This window comes from Panthera onca, chromosome A3 (genome assembly GCF_046562875.1).
Source record: "Panthera onca isolate mPanOnc1 chromosome A3, mPanOnc1 haplotype 2, whole genome shotgun sequence".
NCBI classification, from domain to species: Eukaryota; Metazoa; Chordata; class Mammalia; order Carnivora; family Felidae; genus Panthera; species Panthera onca.
In genome coordinates this window covers 105,361,364-105,384,306 of record NC_138341.1, presented here as the reverse complement: position 1 = coordinate 105,384,306, position 22,943 = coordinate 105,361,364, and the positions used below count along the sequence as shown (strand labels likewise).

Sequence of the window (22,943 nt, the reverse complement as noted above, 5' to 3'; positions counted from 1 at the left end):
GGGTTCCTGGGACTAAGGCAGAAGTGAGCCTCCTGTACATGAGGAAGAGCAGGATGGGTGGGACTAAGGAGGAAGTGGGCCTGGTGTATGTGAGGAAGAATAGGGGGGCGGGGGCCTGTGACTAAGGCAGAAGTGGGCTTTGTCTATGTGAGGAGGAGCAGGGGGGCCCCTGGGACAAAGGAGGAAGCGGGCCTCAGGTACATGAGGAAGAAATGGAGGGAAGGCCCAGGACTAAGGCGGAAGTAACAGGCTCCTGTTACTCGTGTACGTGAGGAAGAGCAGGGGGGGGGTTCCTGGGACTAAGGTGGAAGTGAGCCTCGTGTACATGAGGAAGAGCAGGAGGGGTGGCCCTGGGGCTAAGGCAGAAGTGGGCCTCATGTGTACCTGAGGAAGTGGGGGAGGTTCTGGGACTAAGGAGGAAGTGGGTTTCACGTACATGAGCAAGAGCAGAGGGGCCCCTGGGACTAAGGGGGGAATGGGCCTCCTGTACATGAGGAAGAGCGGGAGGGGGGGGGCCTGTGACTGGATTAAGCTGGGGTGTGGGGACTCCAGTGCAGAAGCAGTGGGGGAGACTGTCAAGGACCTCTGTGAACACTTTGGCTCCCACTCTGAGTGAAATTGGGAGCCACTGGAGAGATTTGAACCCAGGAGTGGCATGCTGTTGCTTCTATTTTCAAGCACTCACTTTGCTGAATTGAGAATAGAGTGTAAGGGGGCAAGTCCAGAAGGAGGAAAATCAGGTAGCAGGTTATTGTGACAGGCAGGAAGGACATGGATGATACTAATTTGGACAAAGGTGCGAAGGGTAGAAATGGTTTGAAGGGGTCAGACTTTGATCCATTTTGGAGGGAGGGTCATTCAGTCGGATGGATCTGCTCAGGGATTCCACATAGGTTATGAGAAAGGGAGAGGTGGTAAGGGTATTTCTAAGGTTTGGGGCCTGGGCACCTGGGAGGGTGGAGTTGCTGTTTACTAGAAGGGGGAAGACCGCATCACCAGGGGTTTGAAAATGGGGACGATTAGGAGTTGGTTTTGGGTGTGTTAGATTTGAGACTTTCGTTAGACATCCAAATGAAGATGTCCTGCAGACAGTTGGATGTTAGGGTCTGGAATTCAGGGAGAGGCCTGGGCTGAAGGTGTGTATACGTGGGAGGTGTGAGTCTGGGTGAGGTCACTAAAGACGTGAATGCTTGTGGAAAGTTGAGAGGTCTGAGAGCTGAGCCCAAGGCCATTCACCCTAAAGGGCAGAGACACGAGGAGGAATCAATATTAGCAATCAGGGAGAGAGCCAAGGAAGTTGGAGGAGAGGCAAGGGCGTGGGGGTATCTTGGAAGCCAGCTGACAAGTGTTGCAAGGCAAGAGGAGTAAACAGAGGGCTGTCAAAGAGGAGACTGAGATTTGAGCGAACAGAGAGCTCAGAGGAAAGTCTGACCAATGGGATATGCAGGCTTGGATTCCTTAGTGGTGTGTGAATTGTGAAGCAGGGAGATGATGAGGATGAAGATACTAATTATTGTCATTTTAAGAATTGAAAGGGAACAGTGTCTTCTCATTTCTTTGTCAGGAATGTCAGACATCTACCCTGCCATTAAAATGGAATATGGCAGCCAAAAAAGGAAAGCAAGAAAAAGAAACTAAAATTACTGAAAGACAGTTTTTCTGTGTCCTGTCAGATAGTTTAAATTAATTATAAAGCTGGTTGATGCAGATGCAGCTGCCCAATCTTGGATGACGCTTTAGCAGGGAACATCCGTGGGGAAAAGCCCAGTGAGAAAGTGAAGTCAATTGAGTGGAAGAGAGAGAATAGCAAAAACCCGGAAAACCTGAGAGGATCGGGAGTGCTTGAAGCAGATACAGTTTGTTGAGTCTCCAGGAATAAAATACCAGACTCGTAGTAGCTGCTTTTAACACCAGCTTTAGCCTGAATAGACTTGAAAATGTATATACATTCTTTAGGGATGAATCATTTTCTTGACCCTTAAAACGATATACCGTGATCCCCTTCAAGGCAAAGGACCTGTGGACCTGTGTCTCTGAGGCCCTATTACCATGGGTGTGCGTAAGATGCCACCCCTAAATGAGTGACAGTAGTTGTGCCAGAGTATCTTCTCTAGGCGTTGATTTGATAAAAAGCTATCACATTTTTGGTAACTTGCTCTAGAGAATATTGATATAAATATTAAAACATTAAAATATAATTTTAGTAGTTGCCCTATTTAGAAAGGAAATCTCAAGATTTCCACTTGTGGGGAATTCATGTGGAGTCTGAATGCACAAGTTTGGGAAATAAAATGATTTTTTTTTTTTTTTTTTGCAGTGGGCTAAAATGATTGCTGCTTGATTTAATAGACATTTTGAACTCCTCCTCCCCCTGCCGACCCTCCCCCCCCCCGAAAACCACACACAATACACATATTCCAGTGCTTATCAAATTATGAAAGCTGTGTTCAGGTAAAATAACAGGAGTTTTTTCCCCAGCATCAGCCAAGAGTTATTTCAAAAACAGGCAGAACAAGTTAAAGTGTAAGCCTGATAGAGCAAAGGGAAAGATGTGTGTACCAGGCACAGATGGAGTGAGTTCATTCTCACATAAATATGATCTCCTTGTTCCTCAGGGCCGAGATACCAGTCACTGTCTTAATTGACTCAGGGAGTTTTCAGTTAATGCCTCCAAAACCTTAGTCTACTGGAAACTGTCAGGGGATTAATGTTACCCTAGCTAGCAATGACCCTCAGTGGTCTCCATGATGGGTGGGGAGAGGCAGATTCACTGCTTTCTTCCAGGTTTTAGATTCTGGGCATCCATTGTTCACATTTATGGACAAATTTCAACAGATAAGCTTAGCAGTGTTTCTATTATTAATGAACGGATATGTTACTCACCAGAATTCAACTCTTGTTGTGGTGTGTTAATTTCTAGAACATTCTGAAACCCACATAGAAAGTGAAGGCACTGTCAAGGCTAATATATGGTCTTTCAACTATTTTGTTTGGAATTGTATTTTTTAAATTTGCAATAAAAATTACAATTGAAAATATGGAAAATATATGTTTGATTGAAAAAATTTGTACTGATTAGCATTTATTTCAACAAAATTTGGATTTTTTAAAAAAAATTAAGTTGTTTGTTTATTTATTTATTTATTTATTTATTTATTTATTTAAAGTAATCTCTACACCCAGTGTGGGGCTCACACTCAAAACTGCAAGATTTAGAGTCGCATACTCTTCCGACTGAGCCAGCTGGGTGTCCCAAAACTTGGATCTTTAAAACAAAGGATTTAAATATCTTTTCATTCATATGGGCTTTATGGTCTCAGATACATAGAAATACCTCTCAAGCTATGATTTCTTTTCTATTTGCACTGCCTTTTGTGGGGGAAAATAAAGAGACTGAACAGTGTTTAGATTATCTCTACACGTTTAACATTTCTCGCAGAGCTTGCATGTAATGGTTGGCATCTGAGAAAATAAACAGGAAATTAGAGAGGCAGAGGTTCTCCTTCATCTTTTGCCAGGGCTGGACTCCTTGCTTCATTTATTTTCATAGGACACCCGAAATCTGAGAACGGTATTTAAGCTGACCGCATTTCTTTTATAACTGGTCTACACGTGGCAATCCACAGATTGCCAGATCTTTCTATTTTCCTCCACATTAGCATACTGACATTTGAAGTACCAAATGTACTTTTTATCAATGAGTAGTTTTTCTTTTAATTTTTAAAAAAGTTTATTTGAGAGAGTGAGTGAGAGAGTGCGCACAAGTGGGGAAGGGGGAGAGAGAGAGAGAGAGAGAGAGAGAGAGAAACCGCACTGTCAGCGCAGAGCCAGATGTGGGGTTCGAACCCATGAACTGTGAGATCATGATATGAGCTGAAACCAAGAGTTGGATGCTTAACCGACTGAGCTACCCAGGTGCCCATTGAATAGTTAAAAAAAAAGAAAGTTGAACAGTGTGGCACTTTAATTGTCCTAAAACTACATTTTATTTTCAAGTGACGAAAGTTGTAGATGTTGTTACAGAAAATTTGGAAAATTATTATAATCTGAAATTCTGCAACCCATAGATCCCCACTGTTAGTATTTTACTGTCATTCTCTTTACATCTATCCATATTCTTTTTTTTTTAAGTTTCATTTATTTAAGCAGTCTCTATACCCCACATGGGGCTCGAATTTATGATCCCAGGATCAAGAGTCACATGCTCTTCTGACTGAGCCAGCCAGGTGCCCCCACATCTACCTGTATTCTTTAAGTTTTTAGTTTAACACACTGTTTCCAACTGGAGCTGGTTAAGAACATTAATGGGTTTTCTGGGTGGGAAATAAAACATTTCCATGGTCACATATGTTGGGTGAATGCCAGGTTGAATAATGTTAGACTCAGCTTTGTCACAGACACCCTCCTCAGAGTTAGATCTCCTCAGGACTCCCATCTACCTGGAACGAACATCTGGTATACCCCTGGACATATAGCGCACCTACTAACATGGTGCTAGAGTTGTCCTATAGACAGCAGTGCAGACTGGGCTTTGTTTTTGTTTGTTTTATAAGATTGAGTTCTCATGCTTTTGCAACCTGCTTTTTCCACTTAACATATTATGAATGTTTTTGCACTTTACAAAAGATTGTTCTAAAAATTCCTTTCTCTGTTATTTTTCACAGTGTTCCATTTATAAAAGTTCTGTGTATAAAGCTGGTGCCTGAGCCAGGTGACAGATGATTTCAACCCTTGGTGATCATCTTGAATGATTCTGAGGTGTAAAATGTTTATACTCGTTTCCGCCTTTTGCCCACCTGTTCCCATAAACCTTTAATTTTGGTCAACTGCTGTTGAAGCTTGTGGATTCACAGTCCCCAAAGTCACTGCTAACTGTTAGCTTTGGAAAGACCTGACAAAAATAGGCTGCCTCTAATGCAAAGGGCTCATTTTCTCCTGTTGGTGGGCAATTCATTTAGGAATAGAGTGTTTTATTTATTGTTATTGCAAAAATAGCCTCTTCGAGAAGAATAGCCTGCTCCAAGTAACTCCCACATGATAGATTTTCTTCCGTACAATAATGATTACGTTGATCTAGAATATTTATTGCCTCCCCAAAGTATTTTTTCCACGATGAAGTAGAAATGTACATTTAGTGTTTCTTAAAGCCTGCTAATGGGGAGTGTTACTAGTACCCTTCTTTCATGGTTGATTATCTAAAGTATTTTTCTACAATTAAAGGCAGACATGTTTTTGCCTAGAATTTAGATCAAATGAAAAGTGGGTCTTCATTCTGGAGGTTCCCTTCAGCTATTTCTTATTTCCTTTATCACAAAAATATCCTTGAATCTGAGCTGAGTCCTTATGACTGTTTTTTATTGTCTAGTTGGAAATTTAAGAATCTAAGGAGAAACATGTTTCTCTGTCAAGACGTGTTTATCTTATGAACAAGAGTTTAGTTAAGTTTTGGAGACCTGTTGACACAGATGCCTTACTCTTTATTCAGTCTGATTGATAACCATCAGTTCGTTCACCATAGATAGTGCACCGTTTAAATATTATAAATTACGTTGTGAAGCCCTTTCTTTTAGAAACAGTGTATCTGGGCCAGCCCTGGAACACATTCATGGACTGTTCCCCTATGCAATTCCTGGGCAAGTGCATCACTTTTAAAGACTGGAGCTGAAAAGCATAATGTGTACTTTTGGCATGGGGACTCCTTATAGAGAGTATGCAAATTTCCCCAAGGAAAACTGAATTTGTATGCAAAAGCTCTCACCATAATTATAACGATTTCCTCCTTTTTTTTTTTTTTTTTTTTTTTTTTTAAATTCAGCTTCTCAACATACTCAGGATAAGGTTTTCTCCTTCCCACCAAGACAAGCCTTGCCGGAGAAATTGACTACTGAAAAACTTCCTTCTAGTTCCCTAAAGCAGTTAATGTGAGACATTGTAAGGTTTGAAATACAGTGTTGTCAGGGGCAGGCCGTGGTGGTCCCATGTGCCTTGAACATGATTTATGTGAGCGTCAAGCTATTATCCAGTGGTCCAAAGGCTTATACTTAGAGGAAAAACTAATGGATTCGTTAAAGGGGGGGAAAAAGTTTGATAATCAAGTCTTCTTTTTTCTGAGGGCTGTGCTCACATAGTTTAAATTGTAATAAAAATTAAAATGCCTGAAATGTTTCAGAGTTGCAGTCCTCTGCTGCTTTAGCTCATGGGCACCTCCCAAAATGTTTCCTCAGATAGCAACACAAAACGCTGGCAGCCCCCCAAGAGAACATTCTTTGAGGACCTCATGGCAGCTGGGAAATGGAACTTTGCGTTCTGGTTGTGCAGGCAGGATGTAGTCTCCATTCTAAGGTTGCTTTCTGTCTTCCGGGTAAAGTGTATAATTTTATTATTTTTTTCACATAATGTTATAGGTGGGACATTCAAATACACAGCTTTATCTTGGTCGGGAAATACAGGGGATGGGTATGTTGGAGGAAGGTCACATATTACTAGAGACACTGCCCTTTTGTGGATTATTAGTTCACTAATAACCAAAATCATTAACATACATTTTGTTTTCTAATAACTCAAGTTACTAAATTGCTAAATGAGCTAATACACCAAGTTGCTATAATAATTCCGAACATAATTAAGCTTCCATTTGTTTCTGAACATTTGATTCAGTGTCCCTGGGTCATTACCTATATTGTATTAATGGGAAATTCTAGTTGTACTGTGTTCCCGTTAATAGAACAGCAAACAAACTTAGTCCGGCAGATATACCCAGAATTGTGTGGCATGCGGCAGGATAGAAAGGGCAGGACCTGAATCAAACTCACAGCGTGACTTCTGAAGAGGTGATGTCTGATCTGGAGGGACACAGTCCTGTTGGAGGCGCACATTTCTAGCAAGATCATTTGGGCTCGACACAGGACCATGCTGAAAAAGGTGTTCAGAGGGGTATTGCAGATGCAAGGAGCGGAGAATAAAGAGGGTAACTATGGCTGGGCTTTGAGCTAGGCAGTGGCCGATATATGGAGCATTTGAAGGAGAAGTTAGAAAAGGTGATTAGAGGTGAGAGGAGAGGAGGATGAGAGGAGAGGATTAGAGGTGAGAATGAGTATTGAGCATGTCGAGTGGGTAGCGATAGTTCGTCTCAGCTCATTCATTACACTAAGAGTTAAGTGCGAAATACCAAAATTGAAGCTCCTTTCCAGCTCTGAGCCTTCCCCCTTCTCCTTCTATTCGGCAAGGAATTGAGCGATGATAATTCGAGATTGGTTAGAGGAGGAAGAATATCAAGTTCTGTTTGTGCATCACAGGGAGAAGCAGCTTAGAGCATTGGCCAGTGAGATTTTCACAGCCCTGGCTGGTGAAGGCCTCACTGCGGCGGGGTACTTTGCCTTATGTCACCTGGAATCCTCCCAGTTTGTTTTAACCGCCTGCTTCCCCAATTAAAGGCAGCCTTCTGGAACCCTTGTGTGGCACCCGGGGAGAATTAACACAGCTTCTGAGATGCCTGAGGAATGACAGTTCTTCCCCTCCAAGCACACTGCTGTACAAGGACAGCCTTCTTTCTTAGGGCCTTGACCAGCCTTACATTTAAGGGCCCGTGCTTACTGAGTTCTGCTGCCTGGAAAAGGGGAGCTGTGACACCAGCCTTTGGAAGTTGCTGATCCACAGGAGTCCATGCTGGGGCTGAACTTCACACAGTACCTGGCTGCCAGGTCTCCCTCCCTTACTCTCCTGTCTCTGAGGCAGTTGTTGTGCACATAGTATCCTTTGTTGACCTGTTTTGCCTGACCAAAGGTCAAGGACTTTTTCTATTTTTCTCCTCCAGTTCTTTATTTTAAGTAGTGAACCTTATTCCAAGGCTTAGTTCCTTTTCTAAGACGATGAATCTACATACTGTTTTAAAATTTCCATATATCTCATCTTAGCCATTTTTGAGTCCCCAAGTAATCATTTGAAACCACAGGAGTGCCGATGGTTCTCAAAGAAATTAAAGTGAAATATGAACAATTTTTAAATTGAGGTAAATAAGATATTTCCAGGTATAATACATATACGACTCTCCTCAAACTCTGTCGGCTTTAGTAATAACCATGTCTCCACACTGCAGGGCTCTATGAATAATAGGAGACTTAAACAATTTCTTATAGTATAATTAAAATGTAAATTTGGTACAGTTAACATGAATTTATTCAGTTATTTGATTTATTGACAGGCTGGATTCTCTTTAATCCTAGTGAATACTTCTAGGCAACATGGTGCTGTTCAGTATTGATAAAATTTATTCTAAATGACACATTGTAAGTATAATTGTAGGCTTTAAATTCAGTCTTTTTCTGGTTTATACTATGCTTTCTTTACTAAATATTAAAGACCACTTTAGAAGTAATGGAACAGGAGTTCAGAACATGATAACCAGTATCATTTTTGGGCATTTCCAGTCTGCCGTATTGACCACATATATTTATAGTTAAAAAAGGTAATATATAAACAATTTTGTCTCATTCTTCACTTATAAAATTAGCATTTCTGATGTTGTGTTCCCCTTGTATGTATGTGTATTTATGTATGGCTTCAAATCTATGAAATTGTGAGTTTATTATTAAATGAACTCATTAAATATACTCCTATTAAAAACTGTGAGTATATTAGTGGCCTAATCCCCTCACTATACTCTGTTTCTCTCACTCTCAAGATGTAGCTCTTCTCCTGAGGGTGCTATTTTTCTTTTCCATTTATATTTTGTATTCTCGCTTCATGTATGTGTCCTTTATATGTGTGTATATACACACATTTACACACATGCACACATTTACACACACAAGTGTGTCTACACACACATATACGCGACATGCATGCACACACATATATTCACACACATACGTGCATATATGTTACATACACACATATACACACACATGCATTATGTGTGTGTGTGTATATATATGTATGTATAATTAGAATCTTTCTATGTATAGGCATACACACACACACACCTACACACAAAGCCGTGTATTCTGAGACTTTACCTGGCTGGAACCATTTTGGCTGTCCACTTCTACTTTAGTAGTTTTGTTTCATCTATCCTTAGGTCAGTCCCACATTGCTAAGACTAGGGAACAGCAGGAGAGGTGCTCAGAACACCGAATTTAGGGAGTGTTTACTCTTAGGTGCTAAGAGCAAGTTCACTCTCCTCACCCTCGTCTTAGCCCTGGCTACAGCTTCATGGTAACTTTTGGCATTTCATCGGTCAAAATCTTGGCTATTTTTCGCCCCTTTACTTGACACATGAATTTAAAGAAACAGCTTGTCAAGTTCCATGAGATACCCTAAAGGAATTTTGAGTTGAATTACATGGAATTTATAGGTTCAGTGGGCTTAAGCTTTCCATCAGTACTTCTGTACCCTGGCTCCTTTCTGCCTGCTAACCTCCTCCACCACTGTTCCTGCTGTGCCCCAGCCACACTGGCCTTCTTGCTGTTGTTCAAACTTGCAGACTTCATTTCACCTTAGGGCCTTTGCACGTGCAGCTCCCCCTGCCTACATCCCTCCCCAGATCTTTATATGATCTTCTTATCATTCATGTTTCCTGTTCACATTTCACCTCCCCAGGGAAGACTTCCAAGGCCACCCTACCCCCTACCTAAGATATCCTGTTTTGGTCACTCTGTCCTCTTACCCTGCCTTATTTTCATCACGCACTATTTATTATCTGAAATTACCTAATATTGCTTACTATTTATTTCTTTGTTTACCATGAGCGGCTTCTATGAAAATGTCAGGTCCTTGAAAACAAGGCTTTGTCTCAAGTCTTGGTCATCATCATATACTAAATTTTCTAGTAGCATATTAAAAAGCAGAATGAATATCTCTCTGTCCCTCTCTCTAAATAAATAAATAAATACATTTTTAAAAAGATAGGATGAGGGGCGCCTGGGGGCTCAGTCGGTTGGGTGTCCGACTTTGGCTCAGTTCATGATCTCATGGTTCATGAGTTCAAGCCCCGCATTGGGCTCTGTGACGACAGCTTGGAGCCTGGAGCCTGCTTCAGATTCTGTCTCCCTTTCTCTCTGCCCCTCCCCCACTCACACTCTGTTTCTCAAAAATGAATAGATGTTAAAAATTTTTTTTTAGGGGCGCCTGGGTGGCGCAGTCGGTTAAGCGTCCGACTTCAGCCAGGTCACGATCTCGCGGTCCGTGAGTTCGAGCCCCGCGTCAGGCTCTGGGCTGATGGCTCAGAGCCTGGAGCCTGTTTCCGATTCTGTGTCTCCCTCTCTCTCTGCCCCTCCCCCGTTCATGCTCTGTCTCCCTCTGTCCCAAAAATAAATAAAAAACGTTTAAAAAAAAATTAAAAAAAAAAAAATTTTTTTTTAAAAAGGCAGAATGAGAAAGGTCAAATTAATATTAATAAGGCTTTTTAACTCAGCATATCTAAAATAGTATTATTTCCACATGTAATCAACATAAAAATTATTGAGATATTTTATGTTCCTTTTTTTTTCAGATTAAGCCTTGAAAATTTGGTGTGTAATTGACACATAAACACATGTCAGTTTGGAGTACCCACATTTCAAGTGCTCACTAGCCACATGTGGCTGCTACCTGCCATGTGGGATGGTGGAGGGCTAAGAAAATGCCTGACCTAAGAAGAAATCGATACATATTTGCTGAGTGGATGAACAGGTGAATGAATGAATGAATTTGACCTTTGTGTGTATAGGCAATGAAAGGCTGAGTCAGAGGAAGAGTGAAATCAAGTTCCCCTAAAGGGTGATTTATTGTTAGAGAAAAGCATGGAGGTAGCACTCGTCCTTTCTCCAAAGGCTGTTGTGGTATCCTGGTGGTTTCAGTTTCAACTGTCACCTTACTCAAGAACCTCGTGTGTGGAGCCTCCAGACTCGGCACTGAGGGCATGAGAAAAATAAGAGTCCTCACGATGTCTGATGTCTGGTGAGTTGGTAAGCACTTGCTGCTTCTCTGTGCTATGGGTTGTGTGTGTTACTGAAACAGCTTTGTGTGCTGTGGATTACATTTCTTGAATTTTTTTTTTTAATATTTATTTTTGAGAGACAGAGAAAGAGAGCATGAGTGGGGGAGGGGCAGAGAGAGAGGGAGACACAGAATCCAAAGCAGGCTCCAGGCTCTGAGCTGTCAGCAGAGAGCTTGACGCGGGGCTTGAACTCACAAACGGTGAGATCATGACCTGAGCCAAAGTCAGATGCTTAACCGACTGAGCCACCCAGGCACCCCTTTCATTTAAAAAAAAAAATTTTTTTTTTTATTTAGTGTTTACTTATTTTTGAGAGACACAGAGAGAAAGAGACAGGGATTACATTTCTTCAGTCAAACTGTTATTAATCTTTAAAAACTTAGACTACTAGTTGTAGATGCAGTTGCTGACCATCCACTTTCGATTAAACACATTTTACGGGCACCTAGTGTTATATGAAGGTGCTAAGGGGAGTAGATAATTGCCCTGGCGCTGGTTTTAATATGTATTTCCCCAGATTAGATTCTTAACTTGCCTGAACTATCCTCTAAGCAGGATTCTTAAGTATTTCAGCTATATTTTAGGTGCATTGAGATTCTAAACGTATATCCAGTGTGGTCTTTCCTTCTTTTTCAACTTCTAATTGGCAAGTTCCCATAGGAAAAAATCATTATTGGTGCTCTAAAAGCACTTCTTATCTGTCACATTTGGGAAATGAAAGTTTTGTAAAGGTCAAAAGAAAGTGTGCCCCCAATTATGATGATGAGTTGTACATCACAAATAGTTTAATAGCTTGGAACCTATCTTGGTCTCCCTTACAGAGTAAAAGAGAGAAAAGGGGGGAGGGGGAGAAACCCTTGTCACTTGATAGCTATTTTACCATTTAGATTTAAGAAGGATGAAAAAGGAGCCTATTTAAATGCTTTTATCAGCGTTTATTTATATACATTCTCTGATTTGGAACTACTTAAATTATGTAAGCCCTCAAGTTTATGAGTTCACCTTTATTAATTTGTCAAGGTTAATGAGTTGAAGATAATTAAGCATTCGTGGGCACCCATCTGCTAGTGTTTACTCCGTGTAGTAGGTTTTACAGCTCATCTTGGAATGTTTCCTGAGGAGGGTTCTTTGCCACCGAACCCATTTTTAAAACGCAAACCACGCTGCTGCCTTAGGCGATGTCAGAATTCTTTTCCTCAATCTTTCAGCGCATGACAGCCTGTTAGGGGCATCAGATGATGTACCTCCAAGAAGCGCTGGGCGTGTGTGCGATCCTGTTGAGAACGCAGTCATGCCAGCCGGTCAGACACATGATCCGGCGGCTCCGCTTTCCTCCGGCAGATGGTCTGCTGTGGAAGGCGGGCTGCAGCCGGCAGCGGAGCTCTAGGAGCTGCCCAGGGACGGAAGCCCCCTGTGCTCCTCTTCCGGGAAGGCTGACGTGCCTCACTGAAGCCAGGGAGCGGACTGAGCGCGGTGCTTTCCTGAGGGCCTACTGTGTGCATCCTCCATGATGGATCCACAGTGCAGCGAGCCACCTTGGAGTGAAAAAATAGGAGGGTTTGGGGCACCTGGGTGGCGCAGTCGGTTAAGGTTTGACTTCAGCTCAGTTCATGATCTCACGGTTCATGGGTTCAAGCCCCGTGTCGGGCTCTGTGCTGCTGAAAGCTCAGAGCCTGGAGCCTGCTTCAGATGCTGTGTCTCCCTCTCTCTGCCTCTCTCCCACTCATGCTCTCTTTCCCTCTCTTAAAAATGAATAAGCATTTAAAAAAAAATATGAAAAAGGAGGGTTTGGGGGAATTCAAGGCTGTCTGTGCATATCTCATTCACATTTCATTTCATCTGTATGGCCTTGATAAGGCTATTTTTCTAAGACTTTGTCTCTCCCTCTTTTCCTCTCTCCCAGCACCCACTGGCCATCTCTTTTTCTCTCTTTCCTCATAGCCAGTAATTTTCAGTTGCTCTCCATTCCAGTTCCAAAATCTTTCTCACCCCCATCCTCTGACCATTTTCAGGGTCAGTATTACCCATCTCCTGCATGGATGATTTCATTTGCCTCTTGGCTGGTTTCCTGCATTCCTCTGCCCCCTTGTCCCCAGCTCACCTGCACTCACCCATCCTCTCTGGGCACTGGTCTGGCCTCCCAGCCCTCTGCTGACATTGCCCCTGATTCCCCAGAGCCTGGGGAATAAAGTCAGGCTTCCTCCCACCTGCTAGGCCTCTACCTTAGCTGCCTTCCCCAAATGGTGCGGCCCCTGAACGAACAGCTGCCCTGTCACTGTGTACTTCCCCATACACCTGTGCTCCCCTGACCTGAGCAGCACTGGGCCTCACCTGTGCAGACCCATCATGCCCCAGGTCCACTGCTGCCTCCCTGGAGCCTGGCTCACAGTCGACCCCAGCCCGCCCTCGCTCTGTGATCTCACCTGTCTTAATAGTCCCCTGGCTCTTTAGGCCTCTCTGGAAGTCCTCTCAGCTTTTCCCTTTATGGCCATTCATCCACCCATCACGGAGACCCTGCCAATCAAATTCTAGAAGGCAGCGTGGCACCAGCCTGCTTCTGTGTCCCCTACAGTTCCAGTGAGCCCTTGAGCGCTTGCCGTTCTCTTGGCGAGGGCACACATGCTTCTTTAAACTTCCACGCTCCCTGGCTTGGCACATTTCCAGCTCTCTATTTTTCCCCCTTCATTCTTTAACTGCCCTTTGCTGTTTGTTGGTTTGTTTATTTATTTATTTATTTGCTCGGTAACCACCACTCACAGTGATCAGACTCTTCTGTCTTGGCTTCTGGCTTCTCCGCAGGGCACTGGGCTCCTGTTCTGTGTTAGTCCACCTGCTCCCTAGTTTTTGCCCTAGTTTCTCATCACTCCCGTGAAAGATTTCTCTGAGATGCTCGTTCTCTTTCCTGCAGAGTTAAACAGTGCCAGTCAGGGTGCTAGTTCCCAAGGCCTGGACCAGCTTCTGTCTGGTCTAAAAGCAGGAACTGGCTTGTTTGTAATTTCTTAAGACAAGCAGGCCAGTTATTGAACACTGTTGTAAAGTGTTCGCTGGAATATTATGAAATTGTTCAGGGAGAGTTGTTTGCTTTTCCTGTGAGAGGCAAAGATGAGTCTTCAGCGGAAACAGCACTTTGCCGCAGTTTTGAATAAAATGTGTCCAACACAGGCAGCCCTGACAAATATGGGTAAGGGACATCAGTCTTAGGAAAGCAATGTTTGCAATTATGTTATTTCCATTTTTTCCCAGTTACTTATATTAAGTTGACCATCTTTAAGGTTTATTTCTGACACTGGATTTGTCTGTTCTAAACTCTGAAAATGATAGATAACATTACAGCGTTAATTTTAATTATTACCCGCAGTGTTCCTGCCTACGTTGTTTTTTCCTCAGGCCTTTGCGTAGAAATGTTATTTGTTTAAGTATTTCTCTTTTTTTGGTGAATGTTTGCTCTTAAAGATAAACTTAATCGTGAAGGGGCGCCTGGGTGGCTCAGTCGGTTGAGTGTCCTCCTCTTGATTTTGGCTCAGGTCATCATCTCGTGGTTTGTGAGAGATTGAACCCTCTGTGTGTCTCTGTGTTGACAGCGTGGAGCCTGCTTGGTATTCTCTCTCTCCCTCTGTCTCTGACCCCCCTGCTCTCTCTCTCAAAATAAATATATAAACATTAAAAAAAACACTTAATCCTGAAATACATTTTTGGGTCTTCCCAATTGTGGAGACACTACCACTAGTTTAGTGGTGATTTTTGATGTATGTATATGTATGTATACACACACAATACACATATGTACGCCATATGTATATTTGTGTGTGTGTGTATATATATATTTACATATACATGTATATGCCAACAGGAATAAAGGAACATTACTTTCATGACAATTTTGTTTCTAATTGTAAAAATGGTTCTTATTGTAGATAACTTGGAATATTCAAGAAAACATAAAAGTGAAAACCACTGTTGCTCCATCACCCATGCACGCACACACACACACACACACACACACACAAACACACACACAAATCACTATAACTTAATATTATCTGTATCACATAGGACATAGATTGTATTTTTTATAAAATTAGAATTATATTGGGCATATAATTCTTATCCTGCATTTATCTCTTAACATTGTATTGTGATTACTTCTACATAATTGTGTTTTAAATGTGGCTTTTAATGGTTGCATACTTTTAAATAATGAGGAACTATAACATTTCAGGAATGTTCTATTATTGGATATTTAGATGGTTTTACTCCATTGCTTTAAAGTCATTTCTACCCCTCTTCAAGATGTGGGTTCTTAGAAATTGTCATATTACAGTGTATTTCATAAGAAAACAGATTAATTAGGTGTGCACTCTTGATTTAAATACTCAGCATTTCGGACATTAGAAATAGGAAGATTAATTTTGAGTAATGTTGTGTCATACAGGCATTTAAAATCAAATGCATTTAAGGAAAAGCCCAGTTTTGCTTGCCTCAGTGTTGGCCCAAGTTTGGAGACGAAAGCATTTACAGACCATTAGCTATAATACTTCACTCTTGAGACCACTTGTGGTAATGAGCTGTCAATTATTGTGCATCTAAGTGTAGTTAAAGGGGCCATTGGGCTTGCAATTTAAAAGCCAGCATTTATAAATGTGCAGGAATTGAATTATAAATGTAGTGGTTCACTGAAACTGTACCACATCATGCCCCTGTCTGGATGCACTGTCTGGTCTCTGGAAGATTTTAGTGTCCACTTAAAATTAAGAAATAGTAAAAATGTTGTGCACTTGAGCATATGGCTTAATGATTTTTATGTTCCTTACAGTATATTTTGGGGAAAATGTTTTTTTTGAAACCAAGAGTTATGAGCAGTATTTCTTTATTCAGCATGTAATGAATTAATTTCAACCAAAGCTATGGAGTGAAGAGAATGGATATTGGAGATACTGAAATGTCCTTCGTCTCTATAGGTGATTCACTGAAGCTACAGTCCCTCGGAATATATAGCCTGTGTTACCTGTTTATCATTAGTTTCTGAACAGTGTTTCACTCCTCGAAGTCTGTGTACTTTTCAGATTCCTTACTATGGCTTTTCTTCTTCTTAATGTGACATAACTGGGTAACATTTCACATTTTTTCCATGGTTAAAGATGTGCTTCACTGTGAAGGCACCAGTTCGAAATGATCATGCTGCTAAACTCTTAGAAATCCATTTTTTCCCCCTCTGTTTTGACATTTCAACTGTTTAATTTTATCTTCTTTTGAAAGGTCAATATTTGGTATGTGAAAAGTTCCCCTTGAATTTTATTTCTTTTTAAAATCGTTTTTAACACAAAAGTAGTACCTGTTTGCCAGGATAAAATGACATATGTCAGTAAAAAGTGAACATTTTATTTAATTTCACCCTCTGTCTTTAGTATCACATTTTGCTCTAGAGGTAACATCAGTAGCACTTTGCTGAGTTCTCTTTCAGATCTTTCATCCCAGTTTGTACGAAATAGGTGGGTGAGTAGGTAGGTAGGTAGATGATATGTAGATATTCCTATGCAAATTACCTCATTTCTTTCAAATAGGATACATAAAGCAGTAAAACCCAGGGACCTGCCATCTGTATTATATGTTGCTATTGTGTAAACCAGAGCAGGAGTTGGGAACCTTTTCCTGAAACAGGCCAGAGAGTATTTTTGACTTTGCAGGCTCTGTTCGTTTGTTCGTTTGTTCTTTCCTTCTTTCTTTCTCTCTCTCTCTCTCTCTTTCTTTCTTTCAAAAATTTTTCAACATTTATTTATTATTGAGAGACAGAGAGAGATAGAGCATGAGCAGGGAAGGGGCAGAGAGAGGGGGAGACACAGAATCCAATGCAGGTTCTAGGCTCTGAGCTGTCAGCACAGAGCCCGATGTGGGGCTTGAACTCACGAACCGCGAGATCATCACCTGAGCCGAAGTCGGATGCTCAATCAACTGAGCCACCCAGGTGCCCTTGTGGGCTCTGTACTTTCTATTGCTGCTCTTAAGTGTTGCAGCGCCAGACAGCCATAAGCAATAGATTAATGAAGGGGTGTGGCTGTGTTCCAAGAAAACCGTATTCATGAACACCGAAATTTGAATTCCTATAATGACCATGTGTTATGAAATAGTATTCTTCTTTTGATTTTTTCCACTATTTTAATATGTAAACACCAATCATAGCTCATGGGTGCTATAAAAGCAGTTGGATGGCAGTCTGGATTGAGCCCGTGGGCTAGAGTTTGCCAACCACTGGCTATTGTTTGCCAACTTCTTGTCTATAGTAAAAAAAAAAAAAAAAAAGAATTACGCAATTAAATTGTACTTTTTTTCAGAGTTAAATATCACAGTGTGATGAATTAAGGCAAAGAAACAAAGAAATCTGGTAGAACAGTTATTTGACACTTTACCAGATGAAAGGAAATATTTGGGAAGCAAGCAAAGGTAAGAGAAGAAAGGCTGAGAGTGAGCTTGCGTGGGGTCTCAAGTACTGATGTGTCAAAGGGGTTTTTGGTGTTTTGACCAATTCACAAACTCCCTTAACTCTTCCCCAGTGAGAAGTATTCCTGATCCTGTTTTTTACAGCATTAATACAGCATTCTGCTTCACATGGAGACCTTTATTTGCACGTATCATCTTTTTATATGAACTTTGTTTTGCAGTGTTAGTTGACAAGTATCGTCATTAAAATGGACAATTTTTTGTATACCCTGAATTGGATTTTTAAAAGTTTATTAAGTATGAAGTTTTATATTGCTTGTTAGAATATAAAAGAGAAACATTGAAGATTGCCTAGGAAATCCGTTTGTTACATTTTAAACCTCTCTGATGATTGCGCTTTCTAATGTTCAGGCTGGCCAGTTTAATTTATTTCAGGGGATGCTGTCTGAATACTTCTGATGCTCTGGATTTTATTCATTTGCCAGGTATGTCTCTTGATGGCAATTCTGCTTTCAGACCAGTGAGAACACTGTGATCCAGTTTTGCTGCCTTCTAGAGAAATTGCTGGTTCTATTATAATAAAAATAAAACAATAGGACACCATTGTGATACCTGTGAAATTGTCATTTTCCACCATAATTGCAAAAACAACATATAATTTATAAAACCAAAAAACTTATTTTTTATTAAATAGCAACAGTTAATTAAGGATTATCGTATCACACTTTATATGCTTGTATGGGACTTAGTGAAAGTGTGTGTGCTAAGAAGCAAAAATGGATTCATTGTGTTGATGTTTAATTTTTTTATTAAAAAATTTTTTTAATGTTTATTTTTGAGAGAGAGGGATGCGTGAGTGGGGGAGGGGCAGAGAGAGAGGGAGACACAGAATCCGAAGCAGGCTCCAGGCTCTGAGCTGTCAGCACAGAGCCTGACGTGGGGCTTGAACCCACGAACTGTAAGATCATGCCCTGAACCTAAGTCGGATGCTTAACTGACTGAGCCACCCAAGTGCCCCCACGTTGATTTTTTAAAACTACTTGTCCCATATTTCATTTTATTCACCTGAAGTGGAGAGTTAGTGTTTCATTTTTTTCCCCCCTATTGTATAACTTGACAGTTTGGGGAATAAATGATATTCTTATTAGGTAGCCAAAAAACGTGTGAAAATACATACATATACACACATATGCACACAAATGACACAAATGCACACATGCATATAAGAAAAGGGTTTATATCTTTTATCCTTTTGTTTAAGTATGTTTATTTATTTTGAGAGAGAGAGCATGAGAGCTTATGAGCAGGGGAGGGACAGAGAGAGAGGGAAAGAGAATCCCAAACAGGCTCTGCACTGTCAGTGTGAGATCATGACCTGAGCTGAGGTCCAGAGGCAGACACTCAACTGACTGAGCCATGCAAGCATCCCTTTTATTCTTTTTAGAAGATGTTCTAAAATGTAGAAACAATAGATCAGCATCAGGGAGAAAATAAAAGCATGTGTGTTTTCACCACCCAGCCATAACCCTGTTAGTGATTTTGGGAATGTCTTCCATTGTCTTGTGTCTGTTTCTGTATGCCTAAGCTCCTATGCGTATATTTGGTCCTTCATTTATTTCTCAGTTCATATTTGTTGGGTGGCTACTACTTGACGGGCACATGTGAGGCACTGGGGACCCAGAAGTGAACGCAACAATCCTCTTTGCCTGAAGTTTACTTTGTTTTAGTTGGGGCACATAGGCATCAACCAATAGGTCACTATGTATCGGATGGTGGTGAGCGCTGTGAAGAAAGTTTAGAACAGGAAAGAGGGCAGAGGGTCTGTGGTGTGTGTGTGTGTGTGTGTGTGTGTGTGTGTGTGTGTGTCTGTACTATTAAACATATTTTTAAAGCTTATTTCATTATTTATTTTGAGAAAAAGAGGGCAGGGGAGGGGCAGAGGGAGAGAGGGAGAGAGAGAATCTCAAGCAGGCTCTGTGCTGTCAGTGCCGAACCTGACACAGGGCTTGAACCCACACTGTGGGATCATGACCTGAGCCAAAGTCAAGAGTCAGATGGTTAACCGACTGAGCCTCAGGCACCCCTATTAAACATATTTTTTCAAAAACATTATTCTGAATGGTATACTCTACTTTTATGTGAGTGACAGTTTATTTTTATTTAACTAGTCCATAAACTATTTTTTTCTTTTAAAAAAAAATTGCTGTTATAATCAAGTCTATGAGGAATATTATTCACTGAAGATAAAACATTTTTTTGCCCATTTTTAGGATAAAATCCTAGAAGCAGAATTACTGGAGCAGAGAATAATCATGTGTCAAGACTTTTGATATGTGCCTTAAGATTTAAACTGTTATATGGCTAATTCATAGCTCAGTCTGTTTTCCTTTCCCCATATACCTTCCCCCTTCCCTCTGTATTTTCAGTGTTTCAAATCCAAGCAAAAGTAGATAGTATTCCCCCAATTTAAACAACTCTACTATGATAGCCTATTACTTTAGCGGTAAATTTTATTTTTTGTTCCTGAAATCAGATTATTTTTGTGGGTGAGAGGGCTAATGCACTTAGAATTGCATCACTGCACAAGCTAACAAAGTCCTATTTGTTGCTTGCAAAGAAGAAAAAAAAAGACATTAAGCATAGCAGAGCAGCAGCCTTGGACATGTGAGAGGGTCAGTGCAAGTTTCAACATGTCATTTCATTTACTTTTTTTTTTTTTTTTCCAGGTCTGAAAAAAGTCTAAGAATAGTGAACTGTATTACAAAAGAGGCATTCAGTTTTGGGAGAAAACCATTTTATTGTTTTTAGCTTGCCTGAGGATAAGTTGTTTTCTATTCCAGCAAAATAAAATAGAATTTGTTATTTCGGGTGGAAATTTTTAAATTTGCTGTCACCTTCTATGGGTTTTCTTTCAGGTGACATTGTATGTAATATTAATGCTAGCAATATTGGCCCACATTGACCTGGCATCTCCTCTGTGCCAGATCCTGGATTACCTCATTTGAAAGCTAGACAGGGAGGTTGTTTTCCGCAAGAGAAGGTGGAAATTTTAACACCGAGGCGCTAGAGGTTCAGCGGCTCTGGCGCTTTTCAGAAATCATAGGTAGAAGTAGAAGGCCTGTGTTAGAGCAGCACTTAAACTCCAGAGCACACCTGAATCACCTGCTTTTTAACCCAAATGTTAAAATGCAGATTCTGATTCATCAGGTTTGGGTGGAGCCTGAGACTCTTCCTTTCTAACAAGCTCCCAGGGAAAGTGGATGCTGCTGGGCCATTGACCTTGAGTAGTGAGGTGTTCAAAGACGTTGGCACAGAGTCTGGTGTTTACGGGTGGGGAGAGTGGGATCCAGAGGAGTCAGCAGCCCAGCTCTGCCAGCCACAAGAGCCCACTGGCGGCTGAGGTTGGGAGCTGCCTGATTTCCAGGTCTTTCTGTACATGGGTCTCCATGTTGCACATCCAGGGAGAGCCACCCTTGTGATGAGATTACAGATTAGATTTTCTTCTTTTATCTGTCTGCTGAGTTTTTAACCATGATCACGTATAATCAGAAAAAAATTAATAAATTTATTTTTTTTTACCTAGGATAGTCCCATTCCCCAAATCTCTTGATGGTTGTCCTCAGGCATCTTTTGCTTTATCAGATCCCTTTGACAGTAGGTTTGAGTACCTATCTTTGAGGTAGGTTTCTGAGTGGGGTTATTAGAATAAACCTACTTTGGGGGCTCTGCCCATAGCACCCTGCGGACTTTTTAAAAAAAATTGTAAAATACAAATAAGATGAAATTTACCATTTAGCCATTTTTCACGTACAGTTCAGTGGCACTAAGTATATTCACGCGTTGTGCAGCCATCCCTACCATCCATCTCCAGAACCTTTACATTTGCAAAACTGAAACTCTGTACCTGTTAAATAATAAGTCCCCATTTCCCCCTCTCTCCAGCCCCTGGCAACTACCATTCTATTTTCTGTCTCTACAAAGTTGGTTACTCTAGGTTTCTCATGTAAGTGGAATCATACAGTATTAGTCATTTTGTGGCTGACTTATTTCACTTGGCATGGTGTCCTCAAGGTTCATCCACATTGTAGTCTGTCAGAATTTCCTTCCTTTTTAAGGCTGCATAAAATTGCGTTGTGTGTCTGAACCATATTTGGTTTATCCATTTATCCATTGATGCACATGTGGGTTAAGAAGGAATCCATGTACAAATACTCCAGCTCCCTTGCCTCTTGAATGGGATAACTGGAGAATGAGTCTCTACCATCTTCCAGAGTTCCCCATGGGGTTAGACCCCAGTTGCCCACAATGATAACTTGCTTGATGTCAAACCCTGTACTGGCTTTCCTGTGTCATTTCTCCATTCTACTACTGGCTTCCTGTGGTCACCTCCCCAAATAAACTACTCGTTCTCAAGTCCTTGATTTAAGGTATGCCTAAGAAGGAACCCAAACTGGACAATGTTGAGAAGGCACCCTGTGACTACCTCTTTATACCCAGAAATATTCAGTTGGTGGAAAGCCACACAGTTTTGGATATTTGACGTAGATTCTTAGTTGTATATGTTTGCCTTCTCACACCTTCCTGCTAGAGGTTCCAGAAGAAAATCGAACCTGTTCATGCCAGCATTTGAACCTTGTTGTAGTAACATCTTAAACATGAAATATATTTTTCAAAGCTCCCTTTTTGCCTCTTTACTATCTTAACAACATAGTCTCTTAATTTAATTACCATACATGGAGCTAGATCCCAAAGAAAGAAGAAAAAGATTTCTTGTTGGTTAAGATAGTCCTTTTCTATATATAGATACTTGTTTCTTGCTTTTACTACCATGTTTAGCCTCTGGGACTCTTCTTGGTTGTATCTAGTTTGTTGTTTTTGGCTCATTTTGACATTCTCTGTGTATTGTATTTTTAATATTAAATTGTGTATTTAGCAACAAGCTTGAAAACAGATTAACTTTCTTGTACCAGAAATTGCTGCTCAGAATGAAAATGCAGCCAGAGGTCTAAGCTAGAGCTTTGCTTCAGTGTCTTTGGGGAGCCTGACTTCTAGCCAGGTGTGAACTTTCTCTGATGTTGGGAGCTGTTAATGTTGTACCTCGTTGGTGCATTTGAGGACCAACCCTACCTAGGGCTGCTGCTGAAGAACCACAGAGTGAGTCCTAGGCTTGCCATGACAAAGAGAAAAAGGGTATGTCTCTGAAGACTGCAGTTCACCAGCACCACCTCAAACCAATGATGAATCTTCAGCCATCTAGGTGACAACTCAGTAGATTTGGTGGGAGGAGGATGCATACGTACTTTGGAATGTTTGCTTACATCTTCCCATCTCCAGTTTAAAAGATAATTACCTTAACTGATGTGCCATCTAGCCAGTTTACAGCAAATGAATAACTTTCAAAGTAGAAAGCAGTTTCCGCCATACAAAATAGGCAGTAATGTCACCACAAGTGTTTCCTCCTTACAGTAGTTGAAAGAGTATCTATCACAGCAGATGTTTCTTGTGTTTGAATTGTTTTTCCATCAAACCTGTG

At 41.0% G+C, this 22,943-nt stretch overlaps 1 protein-coding gene across 14 annotated transcripts in view; it reads left to right on the top strand.

The window, feature by feature from the left end:
* The window catches only part of PLCB4 (phospholipase C beta 4), a 420,239-nt gene that overhangs the window by 46,180 nt on the left and 351,116 nt on the right, over positions 1 to 22,943 (top strand). Inside the window, exon 1 of one of the 14 annotated variants that reach the window (XM_078444266.2) lies at positions 6,258 to 6,361. The exons of the other annotated variants lie outside the window; for them this stretch is intronic. The gene's annotated coding sequence lies outside the window, so the exon portion shown is untranslated. Of the gene's footprint in view, positions 1 to 6,257; positions 6,362 to 22,943 lie in introns of those variants that run through there. 14 annotated transcript variants of the gene reach the window in all.